Here is a 13370-nt window from a genome sequence, read left to right on the forward strand (position 1 = left end):
GGCTGTTTAAATTGCTTACTTCTGGAGAATTCATTGCCTAGCTGATTTGTATTTGGGTTGTTTTTTTTCTTTTATGGGCAAACAGAAGGGTAGATTCCGACGGATTTTTTCAGCTCCTCTTCCAGTGTTACAAAGAATTATTCCTCAGATGTTAGCTGAGCCTTTGAGGGTCATCTTTCTCAGGGGATGTCCTCATTGCTGGTGCGACTATAGGAACAGCCGTACACCAGCCAGAGGATGAAATATATCTTAGCCCTGAGAGCTGCTTTCCACTTGTGTCGCCGGTTCCACTACCGTTGGGCTTGAGGTTAGTGCCGGCAGTGCCCTGGTTGGAAGGGATTCTCCGCTGCCAATTTAACTCTGGAAGATGTTTGGCAAGCTATTGTGAACTTGGACAGATCTTTTTCAAAGCAAGTTTGGGAGTATCTCCTCTAGTATTGCAGGCATGCATGGTCAAATATCTATCAATCTGACACCCTTAGCAGATCAGGCAGTGAAAATTAAATTTTTGGAGTCACATGATTTGTCATTACAAAACTTACTTGCTATTATTACTAACGACAGTCTTGTTGTTAACAGCAAGTTAGAAATTCTTCAGAATTAAACTAATTTCTTGAACTTAAAATTGTTACATTTTCCACAAACCTTTCTAATTGGTGCTAACAAACTTGTTAAGAGATATTTGAAAGAGGTTTTCAGTCTCTCTGAGGATTCTCTTCTTTCTTTTTCTAAAATGTATTATATTCCTGTTGTGAACAAAGATAATTCTGGCACTGGACCATTACCTGTTTCCTCTACAAGTTTTGATTTGTTGAGTTTTTTAGAACAATCTGCTGAGGTAATAACAGAACATTCATCTTTATTGATTACTTGTAGTTCTGAGGCTGAGAACAATCTTATTATATATATATATATATATATTTTTGTAATAAAGAGGCTATTTTGGGGGGACAAAAGATTAGGATTTTTCCTGATGTATGTAGACAGACCCAAACCAGAAGGATAGAATTTTTATCTTTCTGTGATACTGTGGTTAGCCTAGGATGAGTGTTTTCATTATACTACCCTGCTAAGTGTGTAATTAAGTTGGATAATATTAGATATACTTTTTTTGAACCCTCTCACCGAAAAGTACTAATGGATAGTAAGATTAACGCTATGCCTACATCTACCTCAGTACTTTGATATAGTGGCTTATAGATAGGTTTATTTTCTCTTCAGCGGTCATCTTCTTTTCTTATCAAATTGTACTTATTATAGTCCCAGTATTATCCTGTTAGCAGCTCCTTTTTTGTGGTCTGCTTGGGTTCTGTATAAAGCTTTTCTCTAAATTTTTCTTACGATGGATTATGTCATACATTACCCTTATTCTGTCAAGCTATTTGCTTGTATTCATTTTTGAAATTATAAATTTGGGGCAGACTTGCTAGTTGGCCACTAATAGGCCCTAGCTCCCAGCCCTTAGGATTTATATCAGTTTAGGTGGAGATAGCATTTCTGCATAGACCCTCCCCCAGAGGCAACCTGTGAGTGATGAAATTAGGGAAGCTAACAAAATCAGTAGCACAGTACTAATGGGAGATTTCAATCACCCCAATGATTACTGGGTGAATGTACATCAAGACGTTCTAGAGAAGTAAAGTTCCTAGATGAAATAAATGACTGCTTAATAGAGCAGCTGGTACAAGAACCAACAAGAGGGGAAACTATTTTAGACCTAGTCCTTAGTGGAACCCAGGATTTAATGCGAGAGTTAACAGTGTTGGAGCCACTTGGCAATAGTGATTTATTTTATTTATTTATTTAAGGTCTCTTTTATACCGACATCCGTTGACACATCGCATCGGTTTACAAAAAACAAAAACATTTGGGCAGAGCCCTTACATATAACAGCGGAACAAGGTTAACTTTTGGGCGGGGCCCTTACATATAACCAATAGAGTACATTAAACAGGGGGGTGAAAACTAGCTATAAATATAACTCAATATGAGTAAACCAACTATATACACAGATAGGAGAGTTCAAAGTACAAAAAACAGCAGGCAAATTCTTAGTCTTAAATCGGAGGCATTCATAGTCATAGCTCGAAGAGTATATATTATAGAGGAATTCACTAATGGGGGAAATTCTAAGTGGTAGGGGGGGATATGACAGGTCAATAGTGATGACAACATTAGGGATGTGAATCGTTTTTTGACGATTTAAAATATCGTCCGATATATTTTAAATCGTCAAAAATCGTTAGAGCCGCGATACAATAACAATTCCCCCAATTTATCGTCAAAAAATTGTAAATCGGGGGGAGGGGAAGGGGGAGGGCGGGAAAACCGGCACACTAAAACAACCCTAAAACCCACCCCGACCCTTTAAAATAAATCCCCCACCCTCCCGAACCCCCCCAAAATGCCTTAAATTACCTGGGGTCCAGAGGAAGGGTCCCGGTGTGATCTTTTACTCTCGGACCTCCGTGCGTTGTTTTTTTGTCCCCCGACGTCAGGAGCGTAGGAGATCGCTCCCGGACCCCCGCTGGACCCCCAGTGACTTTTGGCCAGCTTGGAGGGGCCTCCTGACCCCCACAAGACTTGCCAAAAGTCCAGCGGGGGTCCAGAACGACCTCCTGCAGTCGAATCGTGTTGCCCTACGGCCATAAATGGCGCCGGTCGTGTTGCCATACGGCAACACAATTCGACTGCAGGAGGTCGTTCCAGACCCCCGCTGGACTTTTGGCAAGTCTTGTGGGGGTCAGGAGGCCCCCCCAAGCTGGCCAAAAGTCCCAGGGGGTCCAGCGGGGGTCTGGGAGCGATCTCCTACCGCGAATCGTTTTTCCGTACGGAAAATGGCGCCGGCCATATGCCGTATGGCCGGTGCCATTTTCCATACGGAAAAACGATTCGCGTGCAGGAAGTCGTTCCCGGACCCCCGCTGGACTTTTGGCAAGTCTTGTGGGGGTCAGGAGGCCCCCCCAAGCTGGCCAAAAGTCCCTGGGGGTCCAGCGGGGGTCCGGGAGCGATCTCCTACGCTCCTGACGTCGGGGGACAAAAAAACAAAATGGCGCCGGCGCTACCTTTGACCTGTCATATGACAGGTCAAAGGTAGCGCCGGCGCCATTTCTACAACGCACGGAGGTCCGAGAGTAAAAGATCACACCGGGACCCTTCCTCTGGGCCCCAGGTAATTTAAGGCATTTGGGGGGGGGTTCGGGAGGGTGGGGAATTTATTTTAAAGGGTCGGGGTGGGTTTTAGGGTTGTTTAGTGTGCCGGTTTTCCCGCCCTCCCCCTCCCCCCCCCCCCACTGGACCCCAGGTAATTTAAGGCATTTTGGGGGGGTTCGGGAGGGTGGGGGATTTATTTTAAAGGGTCGGGGTGGGTTTTAGGGATGTTTTAGTGTGCCGGTTTTCGATTTACACGATTTACACGATATTTAAAAAACCCAAACTGCGACGATCCGATTCCCTCCCCCTCCCAGCCGAAATCGATCGTTAAGACAATCGATCACACGATTCACATCTCTAGACAACATTATCAAATTTGACTTAATAATTGGAGGAACACAAAAAAGAAATCTACTTTGATAGCATTTAACTTTCAAAAAGGTGACTATGATAAAATGAGGAAAATGGTTAGGAAAAAACTGAAAGGAGCAACTGCAAAGGTTAAGGACCAGATTTTAAAACTTATGCGCGGGCATAGATTTGTGTGCGCAACCCGTGCGCATGTTATAAAATCCGGGGTTGGCACGCGCAAGGTACACAAGTGAGCCCTAGGGGAGCCCCGATGGCTTTCCCTGTTCCCTCCAAGGCCGCTGCGAAATTGGAGCAGCCTTGGAGGGAACTTTTTTTCGCCTCCCCCCCATCTTTCCCTCCCTTCCCCTATCTAACCCACTCCCCAGCCCTACCTCAATCCCCCCTACCTTATTTCGGCGAGTTACGCCTGCCCAAGGTAGTTGTAACTTGCGCGCACCGGCCAGCTGCCAGCGAGTGAACCTCCGGCACGGAGTTTTGCTCAGGCATGGATGTTGTTTAAAAATACCATCTTGGAAGCCAAGAACCGATATATTCCATGCATGAGAAAAGGTGGAAAGAAGGCTAAATGACAGTTGGCATTGTTGAAAGGTGAGGTGAGAGATGCTACAATATCTAAAAGAACATCTTTAAAGAAATGGAAAAGGGATCTGAATGAAGAAAACAGGAAACAGCATAAGCAATGGCAAGTCAGATGCAGAACATTGATAAGGAAGGCAAAGAGAGAATTTGAAAAGAAGCTTTCCATGGAAGCAAAAACTTATAATAAAAACATTTTCAGGTACATTTGAAGTAAAAAGCCTATGAGGGAGTCAATTGATCAACATAGTCATTAGATGATCAAGAGATAAAAGGAACACTTAGGGATGACAAATCCATAGCAGAGAGACTAAATGAATTCTTTGCTTCAGTATTCACTGAGGAAGATGTAAGAGATATACCTATGCAAGAAATGATACTCAAAGTTGATGGTTCAGAGGAACTGAAACAAATCTCAGTGAATCTGGAAGATGTACTCGGGAAAATTGACAAAATAAAGAGTAGCAAATCACCTGGACCAGATGGTATACATCCCAGAGTGCTGAAAGAACTGAGAAATGAAATTGCGAACCTGCTATTGGAAATTTTAAACTATCAATAACCGCATCTATGGTACCTGAATATTGGAAGGTTGCCAATTGCTAACTTCATAGAGTGCCCCCTAGTCCTTCTATTATCCGAAAGAGTAAATAACTGATTTACATCTACCCATTCTAGACCGCTTATGATTTTAAAGACCTCTATCATATCCCCCCTCAACTGTCTCTTCTCTAAGCTAAACAGCCCTAACCTCTTTAGCCTTTCCTCATAGGGGAGCTGTTCCAACCCCTTTATCATTTTGGTCACCCTTCTCGGTACCTTCTCCAGTGCAAATATATCTTTTTTTGAGATGCAGTGACCAGAACTGTACACAGTACTCAAGGTACGGTCTCACCATGGAGCGATACAGAGGCATTATGACATTTTCCATTTTATTCACCATTCCCTTCCTAATAATTCCTAACATTCTGTTTGCTTTTTTGACTGCTGCAGCACACTGAGTTTAATTGCAGTGCAGTGACTATTTGCTTGTAGCATTCGGGTGTGCAGGGCTGGTGTCCAACGCCCCTCCCTGAGGCAGGCAGGTCTCCTGAGGTAGGCACGATAGTGAGTGGCAGCACACGGCTCCAGGCCACTTGGTGATGGCACGTGGCAAGACCTACCGCGCTTGTGAAGGCTTGCGGTCACTTTTGAATCAGGCAGGCTTGTGCTCAGGATGTGCGACTGGCGGGGAAGGCACCTCAGGAGTGCCTACCACGTTTTCTAAGTCTGCTAATGTGTCATAAGTGGCAGGGCCTGCCATGGAGGGATTCCCTGTCAGTGTAGGAATGGCAGCCATGTTGAGTTCTAGTACAGGGCCATCAGCATCAGCGACAGAGGCCATTAAATCCTCACTGCAGCTGTCACCTGCTATGGCCAGCACAAGAGAGGACTAAGGAGACTCGGTTTTAGAACATTTTCTCCTGCATCAGGGGGGCTCCGATGTAGAGAATTTTCCCCTCGATCGAGATTCTAATGAATCCTAGGCTTTCTCTGCTGAATTTGTTCTTCTTATGCACAAGGCATATTTGACCAGGAAAGCAGCAGGGGATCATTCTAGTTTGATTCTTGGTTGATGAAGCGGCCCGGACAGCCCAAGAGAAAGCAGTCAGAGAGCATTTGATGTGTTTTGAGCCTTTCCTCGCCAGCTGAGCAGAGCCAGACACTGATGTCTCAGACGATCCTGATGCGGTGATCGGTGGGTCCCCAGGTGTGGGAGCATTACCAGATGTGGAAAATCCGGATGGGGACCCAGAGGAGGTGCTGGTGTCTGAGGGAGATGATCCCAAGGGGGTGGTGAGCCTCTTTCACAGAGTGGAACTTTGGCCTTTGATTCCACTTGTGCTTCAGGAGCTGGGAATTAAAGTTTTGCAGGAGAAGTCTGACTTGGAGTGGATCCAGTGTTGGATGGTTTGCACAGTCCAGTGAAAGCCTTTCCTTTTCATAAGTCGGTGAAGAAGTTGGTAGTTCGGGAGAGGGACACTCCAGAGTCCATCTTAAGGGTCGGCAGAGCTATGGCAAAGCTTTATCCGTTACCAGAAGAAATGTTGTAACTTTTATCTCCTCCTAAAGTTGCCGTTTCGTGTTGGCGGTAACCAAAAAGACCACCATTCCAGTAGCAGGGTCTGCCGCTTTAAGAGATGTGCAAGATCGCAAATATGGAGGTTCACTTCAAAAGGATCTTTGAGGTCTTGGCTCTGGGCATAAGAGCAGCGATTTTCAGCAGATTTGTTTTTCAATTATTTTTATTAAAGTTTGTGAAGAGACAAAAGTATGAAATTACATACAAATCATCCAGCATAATTGATAATAAAATTCAATATTTAACAAGTTTATAAGCATTCTCCCCTTGTCTCCTTTACTCCCTCCCTCCCAGCCCCCCTCCTCTCATGAGATAACTCACTTTTTATTGACTAGACATCTCCTTGTCAAGAATCAGGTTTAAAAAACAGAAAGAAATAACACATAGCAGATATCTTAGGTGTTACACCTCTTAAGTATTAGAAGTGACATATAAACATTTATGACTTACTGCATAACAAAATCATAAAGATTCAAAAGCATGAACCAAGTCTCCCAAATTCTTCTCTTATCTTATGCCTCCCCCAGACTATATATTATAAATTGATTTTCTGATTTCTGGTGTCAAAGCCTGTGTAAAACCTTGCCAGATCTCCAACATCTGATCTAATTTTTTTATTAGAACTCTGCTTAGCTGTTAAATATTTGTTAGTAGTTTGAAAATCCTGGATTTCCATACCCTCAGATATGACCTCTCTACTTTTGCGCTATGGATTAAAATAGTCTTCTTAGCCACTAAACTAACCTTATCTAGAAATATACATTGTTTTTGTCTCATTTTGAGATGAATGTGACTACAAATCCCCCAAAAAACAGAATTTTGGACTTTGGTAATGAAATCTTCATAATATCACTCATATGCTGTTGAATTTTCTTCCAGAAAACCAGAATTTTGTCACAGCCCCAAAACTGGTGTAAAAAATCCCCTTTCCCCTTTTGGCATTTTATACAAATGTTGGTAAGGCATACACCAGTCTTAACAGTTCTGATTTGCAATAAATAAATTTGATGAAACTTAAACTGAGTTTCTCATAATATCACATTTTCCATACAAGAATTTAGATTTAGAAAACACTTCTTCAGTACAGGCATTGTTATCCCTAGTCCCTGGAATTTGTTCCATTTAACATTGCTCATTAGAAATGCATTCTCCCCCTTAATATTCTGTAACCCCTTATGAAAAGTTGCACTTGTATTTTTCTTCTTGCCTTCTCCAAATAGAATTGTTTCTAATGACTTTATATCATTAAACTCTGCATTATGTCTGATTATTTCTTTCACATAGTCTTTAACTGGAGGAAAGCATAGAAATCTTTATGAGCTAGAGAAAACTGTTGTTGCAACATTTGAAAACTTAGGATCACATTTGTCTCTCCAATCAGAATCTTCTGTACCATTCTTAGCTCTTTATCTCTCCAAATGTTAAATATAAGAACAGAAAATTGTGGACCAAATTGCGGATTGCTTTGAATAGATATAAAAGATGATATCCACTATGACCTGTTCATCAGCTTACAGAGTATACTCCAAACCTTTCTACAAGAACTCAACACCATATGCCCTTCAAATTCGCAGGTACATCCCTTTCATCCATCTGTAATAGGGAGTTTAAGGAGAAAGGATAGGCCCAATTACTTAAAAATGTAAGTGATATGTAATCAGAAGTATCTAGTAGCCAATCTTTAATATGCCTTAATAGGCATTCTAGATTATATCTTTGCATACTTGGACAGTTCAAACCACATTGTTGTAATGGTTTTATTAAAAGTGACCATGCCAATCTTGCTTTTTTTACCATTCCATATAAAGTTCCATATAATATTATTAATATCTCTAATATTTTTCCTGGTCAACCAAATGGGAAGTATCTGCTGTATTTACAGCCACTTAGGTACTTCCATCATCTTTACTAAATGAATCCTACCTATTAATGACAAAGGTAAAGTGTGCCATGTATATCAATTATCTGCCATATTTTTAACAAGGGTTTAACACTGGCTGCATATATCTTTCCCACATTTGCTGGAATTCTGATACCTAGGCATTTTAAATTATGCTCTACTCATTTCAAAGGAAATGATTTTCCCCATTTATTCTTCAAATACCCTAATACATCAAGAGCTTCTGATTTGTCATGGTTAATTTTTAATCCTGTAAATTCCCCAAAGCAATTTTGTGTATGCATAAAGGGGCAGATTTTCAAAGGCTACGCGCGTAACCTGAGAAAATCTGCCCCTGCAAAATAGGCTCGGTGGCGCACATGTCCCGGGGCTTGCAAAAAGGGCCATTCTGGGGGCGGGACCAGGGGCGGGGCACCGGCCCAGGGGCGTGCCAGGGGCAGGACCGAGGCCTCCGGCACAGCTGCTGTGCAGGGGGATGGCGCGCCGGCAGCTGGCCAGCATGCACAAGTTACGCCTGCCCAGAGGCAGGCGTAACTTTCCAGATAAAGGTCAGGAGGGGGTTTTAGTTAGGGCTGGGGGGCAGGTTAGATAGGGGAAGGGAGGGGAAGGTGGGGGGGGCAGAAGGAAAGTTCCCTCTGAGGCCGCTCTGATTTCGGAGCGGCCTCGGAGGGAACGAAGGAAGGCTGTGCGGCTCGGCGCGCGCAAGTTGCACAATTGTGCACCCCCTTGCATGTGCCGACCCTGTATTTTATAACATGCGCGCGGGCATAGATTTATTCGCACCGGGTTGTGCGAACAAATCTATGCCCATGCACAGGTTTGAAAATCTGCCCCACACTTTCGGGCCGATACAGTAAAGTCCACGGGAGAGCGGACGAACGCCTGCTCTCCCGGCGCGCGCACCGGCCCTTCGCCAGTGTGCACGATGCTGTATGCAAATTAGGTGGCGCGGTAGAAACGGGGAAAAGGAGGCGCTAGGGACACTAGCGCATCCCTAGCGCCTCCTTTTTGACAGGAGCGGTGGCTGTCAGCAGGCTTGACAGCCGACGCTCAATTTTGCCGGCATCAGTTCTTGAGCCCGCTGATAGCTACGGGCTCGGAAACCGGACACCGGCAAAATTGAGTGTCCGGTTTTCGGCCCGACAGCCGCGGGCTGAATTCAAATTTTTTTTTTTTTTTTTACTTTTTTTACTCTTCGGGACCTCCGACTTAATATCGCCATGATATTAAGTCGGAAAGTGCACAGAAAAGCAGTTTTACTGCTTTTCTGTGCACTTTCCCGGTGCCGGAAGAAATTAGCGCCGACCTTTGGGTCAGCGCTAATTTCTGAAAGTAAAATGTGCGGCTTGGCTGCACATTTTACTTTCTGTATCGCGGGGAATACCTAATAGGGCCATCAACATGCATTTGCATGTTGAAGGCGCTATTAGGTGCTGCGGGTTGGACGCGCGTTTTCCTCCCCTTACTGAATAAAGGTAAGGGAAAACGCGCGTCCAAGACTAGGCTAACAGTGCGCTCCGTCGGAGCACACTGTACTGTATCAGACTGTTTGTTAACGATTCCATGGGATTTGTTAGATAAATCAAAACGTCGTCTGCAAAGGCCGCTATATTAGAAGTTTGATTCCTAAGCTGCAGATCTTTGTCATCCTTATTAATTTTCCGAAGCAGTGGGTCTATAGAAAGGATATATAATAGTGGAAAGAGAGGGCATCCCTGTCTAACCACTCTCCATATAAGTATGTCCAAGGAAATACATCCATTTGCCACTATATTAGACAATAGTATAGTATAAAGAAGTGAAATATATTTTAAAATGTCTCCCTAGAATCCAAAACGTTTCAAAACCAAAAACATGTACAGCCAAGAGACTTTATCAAAGGCCTTTTCTCAATCAAAGCCTATTGCTACTGCTGGAATAGCTTTTTCCTAACTTGCTGTCAATTCTGTAATCATTTTAATAACACGAGTCCCAGCCACTCTCCCTTTAACAAAGGTTACTTGGCTTTCAGAGATAAGAGATGGAATAACCGTCCATAATCTTGCTGTGGCCATTCAGGGACCTAGTATCTTATGATAATATAAATTGAATCCATCTGGGTCCTGGGGTCTTATGTGATTTCCCCAATTTAACAGCTCGTAGAATCTCGTATTCTTCTATAGGTTTATTTATATAGTCTTAACTGTTGTTGACTGAACTGTGGTAATTGCAGCCCTTTAAAAAAAAAATCTCTTCTTCCCCTTTACTTCCTCTCCTGACTTCAGAATAGAGAATTTCATAAAAATATTTTAAAACTTCATAAATGTCCTCACTTTTCACAGCTATATTTCCCTGCTTAGATTGTAGTTTTTCAGTAAAATCTTTCCCTTTTTAACTGCATTAGCTAAAAGTTTCCCAGATTTGTTACCAAACCTAAAGATGTTATGTTCCAACTGATGTAACATTCCTTGAGCTCTCAAATGCAGTTGAGTATTTAAGTTCTCCAGCATGCATTTATATTCTTCCATGTTTTCTTTACTTGTTTGATGTATTAATTTTTGCTTAAGAAGTCTTAATTTCTCCTCTAGTGGCAGAATGGTTTTGTTCAACATTTTATTCTTTTGTTTTACATACGAGATAATGTTCCCTCTTAAGACCACCTTACTAGTTTCCCAAAACAGTATTGGAGAAGCTTTATTCTGGCCATTATGAATCTCAAAATTCTCCAACTTTTTCTCCAGAAACTCTCGAAAATCCACATCATCTGCTAGATAACTAGGGAATCTCCATATTGTCCTCGGCTTTCCCCCACTGGATACATTTAATTCCACCCTTATCACAGAGTGCTATGAAATCATAGACGGACCTATCTTGGCTGAACAACTTATGAGAAACTCAGTTGAGACACTAAAATATAATCTGTTCTAGAAAGGGATCCATGTGCATGAGAAATATGTGTAAAATCCTTAATAGTTGGATTCAAAACCCTCCAAGTATCTTCCAACTGCAATATTTTACACAGATACCCAATGCCTTTAGTCTTTCCCTTTCCTGATCTTGGGCCCCCTACCAATTTTTCAATTATTGGATCATGAACACAGTTAAAATCCCCTACAGCTATGAGAATTTCTTTTACTATACCAACCAACTTCACCATCCGACCCGTGAAAACAACATGACTATATTCATTTGGAGCATATAAATTGCAAAACGTTATCTCCTTCCCATTAATTTTCCCCATAAGAATTAAGAACCTACCATTAGGATCTGTTACCTCATTTAGCTTCAGAGGACAAGTAAGGTGAAATATCACAATGGCACAGTGCAAGTGAATAATTGTTAGAAGAACACCTCAGGCCTAGCTCATTGTGTCAATTTCCAAGATGTTCTTTAAAGATAAAAAAGAGACCACATCACCCCCATACTGAAGGACATTCACTGGTTACCCATTTCTTTCCGTATACAGTATAAAACCCTCACCATACTACACAACCTCCTCTACAAACCCAACCCCTGGCTCAAGGACTCACCCCACTTCCGCATAACCAACCGTCCTACCAGATCCTCCCACGCAGGTACCCTACATACCCCCTCCCTCAAAATCGCCCATCTCACCTCCACGAGAGAAAGGGCCTTTACCATAGCGGGCCCTTCACTCTGGAATACTCTCCCTACCTTTCTCCGCCTTGAACCCTGCCTGGCCACCTTCAAAAAAGGCATAAAAACGTGGCTTTTCAGAAAGGCCTACCCGGAAACCAACCAAACCTAAACATTTCCACATAATCTACCCCGAAACCAACCAAACCTATACATTCCCACATAATCCCCCCCCCCCACCCAGATTCCCAGCCTCCATCCCCCCCCCCCCCCCCCCCCTTTCCCCCCCCCCCCCCCCCCCCTCCTAAGGCTTTCCCTTTTTTTCCCTTTCTTCCCCCTCCTTAGGCCTTTTTCTCCCCCCTCCTTAGGCTTTTCCCCCCCTCCCAAGGCTTTCCCTTTCGCCTCTCCTTGCCCGCCCTTCCCCTTTTATCTTCCTACAATTTTACAAAATTGTTCATTTTAGTCCGATATAATCAATCCTATGCTAATTGTCACTAATGTAAATATTCCTTTTTCTGTAAATAAGTTCCTTTTATTTCTTATGTTAACGGTTGTTTTTTATACTCTCACTCATGCTACCTATCTTTCCCTCTCTCCTTCCTGTCTCCCTTACCCCCCCCCCCCCCTTTTTCTGGCCTGCTCCCATCCCCCGGCCCCCTGTTCATTGTAATTTCCTCCTTTAACTGAGTTACTTGTAAACCGGCGTGATGTGCCTCACGAACGTCGGTATATTAAAAGTTGTTAAATAAATAAATAAATAAATAAATAAATAAATTGTAACACACAAATCCCCCTGATGAAGGCATCTTGGTCAAACAGTGGCCTCTGTTGGGGTATTCTGTTGCACACATTGTATCAGCATATATTTTGTAGGGATATCTTGTTGTACACATTGTATCAATGTATATTCTGCAATTACAATTTGTACTTTTATATGTAGGTATAGTTGCATGACTTGCATTTTATTGTATCAGTGTTTGTATGAATATATGGCATGTATGTGAGATATGGGTTATATGTTTATAACTGATGTATTTGTTGGGTCATTAATTTGTTAGGTCAGGGTGATGAGCATTCTAACAGCTATTAAGTTTGTGTTATAAAACTTAATAGTTTTATATGATAATGAGGTGAAACATACTTAATAAAGAATATTTTATTGTGTTAGAGTTAACATTTCCCTTTCTATTTACTCTGAGGAGAAAGAGCCATTATCTCTCGGGAAGATCCACTCACCCTGCCCTTCAGCTATCCACACCATTTTTTTTTTAATTTCTAATAAATTGTTTTGAGGGGACAATGATTCCTTTTTTTACAATTTTACCCAGTCACATAAATTGGTTCCTGTCTTCAATTAAATCCCAACTTAAGACTTTACAGCTTTTCCCTCCCCAAGCACCTGTCTGTTTTGAGTATCATTTCCACAGAACAAGGAATATCTCTTATGTATATCTGTACAACATTGCATACACCTTGTAGTGCTATATAAATGTTTAATAGTAGTTGTAGTACAGGATATTTTGATGAGGTGTCTTTAGAATTTTAACAATGTTTTTTGAAGAATTTTTTTCTGGGCTTTCTCTTACATTTTCCCTTCTCCTGTCCATGGTTTCCATGCAAGAATCTAGAGCTACAAAAAAGCTTCACGGTATATGACTACAGTTCTTGTCT

The 13370-nt window shown here is 42.4% G+C and overlaps 1 protein-coding gene across 4 annotated transcripts in view; it reads left to right on the top strand.

The window, feature by feature from the left end:
* The window catches only part of DOCK3 (dedicator of cytokinesis 3), a 1203328-nt gene that overhangs the window by 1038890 nt on the left and 151068 nt on the right, over window positions 1-13370 (top strand). The gene's annotated exons all lie outside the window — the stretch shown is intronic.

The sequence above is a fragment of the Rhinatrema bivittatum genome, chromosome 4 (assembly GCF_901001135.1).
Source record: "Rhinatrema bivittatum chromosome 4, aRhiBiv1.1, whole genome shotgun sequence".
NCBI lineage: Eukaryota > Metazoa > Chordata > Amphibia > Gymnophiona > Rhinatrematidae > Rhinatrema > Rhinatrema bivittatum.